A 3,126-nucleotide genomic window follows, 5' to 3' on the forward strand; every position below is an offset into this window, starting at 1 on the left:
AAGGCCAAAAGAATCGATGAGCATTATCCAAGCCCTGCTGCAATCGACATAGTTGAAGTTGTGTTCATAGTCTCAGGGTTCCATGGCCATGTCGATCACAGCAAGAGCTGCATTTTCTACGTTACCATCGCTGTCCTCCTCAGAATTGAATAAGTGGAAGCCCTTGAATTCCAATACCCACCTTCACTTCAACCATAACAGGAGCCTAAACACTGCCAGATTATGAGTGAGAGCCATGTCCTCGTCGACCAGCGTCCTGACGCAGGATCAGTTGAAGAAATTAGCTGCAGAGAAAGCCATGGAATATGTGGAGAGCGGAATGATATTGGGATTGGGTACCAGCTCCACCGCTGCCTTTGCCGTGGCCAGAATCGCAGTGCTTATGAAGGCCGGGGAGCTGAAAGACGTCGTGGGCATCCCCACCTCCAAGCGCACTGTCGAGCAGGCCGTGTCTTTGGGCATCCGACTCTCTGTGCTTGATGATCACCCCAACATTGATCTCGCCATCGATGGCGCTGATGAAGGAGACCCAGAGCTCAATCTCGTCAAGGGCCGCGGTGGCGCGTTGCTCCAAGAGAAGATGGTGGAGGCCGCCTCTGCCAAGTTCGTGGTCATCGTCCACGAATCGAAGCTCGTCAGTGGCCTCTGCAGTAGTGGCCTGGCAATGCCTGTGGAGGTGGTGCCCTTTTGCCGGAAGTACAACGCTTCAAGGTTGCAATCCTCTTTCAGGCCGAGGGCTGCGAGGCGAAGCTTAGGATTCCGCATGGACAGTGACAAGCCGTACGTTACGGATAACGCTAATTACATCGTGGATTTGTATTTCAAGACTCCAAAGAAGATTCGAGGGCCTCGGCAAAAGCCATGCTGGCTTTTGAGGGCGTGGTCGAGCACCGGCTCTTCTTGGACATGGCCGCGGCTGTAATCGTTGCTAGGGCGGAAGGTGTTAGTGAGAAATTTTTGGGTTGTCGTGATGACGGTTGGTGTCCGGGTAGATTTCTATAACCAGTTAGAAATAAATACATTATAAATATTGCATGCATTTGTATCCAGTTAGCAGGTAATGTGTTTGATTAAATTCAAATCGTTTAGGCCATTTGGGGTTTTGGGAATTTGGGTCACTGTACCTATTTGGCAAGAGACCAATTGTTTCTTTTTGACAATAGTTTGCATTGAACAAGGTATACAGCTTCTCTGAAAAGCAAATGTTGAAGTTGTTTGAGATTAGCAAATGATAAACTTTGCTGTCCAGTTATTATTCAATTGCAAAGGCAGAGTTGCAAGACGCTTCTTTGTGATGCTTTTGCCCTTTAGAGGCAACATTTTCCATCCTCTCCTCTAAGATGTTACGTGTTTTTTTATCTAGTTGCAACACTTACCTAAAACATTTTGTTAACAAAATCATATTTTGTATGTCTACTATCTGCTGTTTAATCAATTAAGCTGGTTCCATTTCAATAGAAAGATTTGGTATTAGATGTATCAAATATATTTAAATTGATTACCATTTTACACTAGTCAAAAATATTGTTGCTCAAACCAAATTCTTTCACTGAAATTGATGCTTCATTTCATAGGATTAGAAAAGTATTTCGTGAATTTGTTTATCATTTACATGGGTCAAAAATATTGGTGCTCTAACCAAACTTTTGTTATCAAATTTGATGTTTCATGTCATATGTTTAGAACAGTATTTTGTGATTTTGCTTATCTTTTGCATTAGCTGACAACAGTCTTAAAACGATGCACTAAACTGACCCATAAATTTGAATTTTCCTCCAACGTATTTGCGAGTATGCTGGTTACCCATGGAATATTGGAATCTTTTACAACATTTATCTGTGATTGATAATTTGTTCTTTCGATTATTTGTAATATGTTTTGCATATTATGCCAGGTCCATTTGACCAGGGAACATCTTTCATTTCTAACAACTACAAAGTGGTATATTTATTTTCAGAAGAGCCACTTGATGTTGAGAAAGATTTATTTTCAGAAGAGCCACTTGATGTTTGATCTTTCTCAATACAAACTGCGCAAATTTTTTGTTAGACATTTAACATGTTTTTACATATTTTATATCTAAAAAGATCAAACAACATGATGACTAATTATGAAATCTTACACACTCAAACCATTTGTTCTTTGCATAACAGCTCCAAAATTTTCAAAGCTCTTCTGGTAAAAGGTGAACTGCCCTTTTTACTTATGGCCATCGCATAAGCTCTTTTGGTAAAAGGTAAACTGCTTTTTTTACTTATGGCCATTGCATATGTAGTGCATAATTTTCAAGGATCGCTAAAGATTGCTTATAAGCTTATAAGTCTGGTAGCTCCCCATGCGAATCCTTTGGAGTATTTCTAAAGCCGGATCAAATTCTTAATGAAGCATTGGAAAACTTTCTTTTAGAAGAAAAAGCTGAATAGTTCTTCTATTATATTCCAAAAATGTTTCATATACATATGTAAAGGTTATATCCCCGGCATAATATCCAAATCAGCAAGTATTTGCAGAATTACATCCATATTAAAATAAGATGGTATGAGATCTGTCTATAGATCTAATCAAAACATGGAGAATATACCTGTATAAGAGTAATTGTATTGCCTGACCCTATTTAAGACCTTATTCCAAAATAAAGGAACCAGATGCATACCAGATTTTGTCCTTTTAAATGCCTGGCATAGAAAAAGGCTGTATGGTGAATGTAAAATGATCTATAGAGATACATAGTTGCCACTTATCATCTGAAGACTGCATGCCCTTTTTAGATAGCTTATCCGCTTTTTCATTTTGTCCCTGCTTTATAGGGAACTGTGAAGGCTTCCATAGGGATTTAATCCTGTCTATCCATCCATAAAGGTTGTCATTATATTTTGGTTCCCCTTCACTAGTTCTATTATTATTTTGGAATCCCCATAGATGTTAATGGGGCCGATGTCCATAAAAGAGCAGAAGATAAGCAAACCATGAAGGGCCATGACCTCGGCTTTGTTATTTGATCTTTTGCCACCATTCAAAAACATGGAGTATTGTAGCTCCCTTGAAAGACAGATGTAAACTCCACATGCACACTTTCCATCTTTTGTTGCTCCATCGAAGTGTGCCCGTGGAATAAGTAGCTGACGG

The 3,126-nt window shown here is 39.8% G+C and overlaps 1 pseudogene; it reads left to right on the top strand.

Annotated features, from left to right (window-relative positions):
* The first annotated feature begins 235 nt into the window (after positions 1-235).
* Positions 236-1,002, top strand: LOC149174823 (putative ribose-5-phosphate isomerase 3, chloroplastic pseudogene; annotated as a pseudogene).
* Positions 1,003-3,126: the final 2,124 nt, after the last annotated feature.

This window comes from Pinus tabuliformis, chromosome 4_1 (assembly GCF_031772625.1).
Source record: "Pinus tabuliformis cultivar Carrire ecotype Pingquan chromosome 4_1, CPIR1, whole genome shotgun sequence".
In the NCBI taxonomy this organism is placed as follows: Eukaryota; Viridiplantae; Streptophyta; class Pinopsida; order Pinales; family Pinaceae; genus Pinus; species Pinus tabuliformis.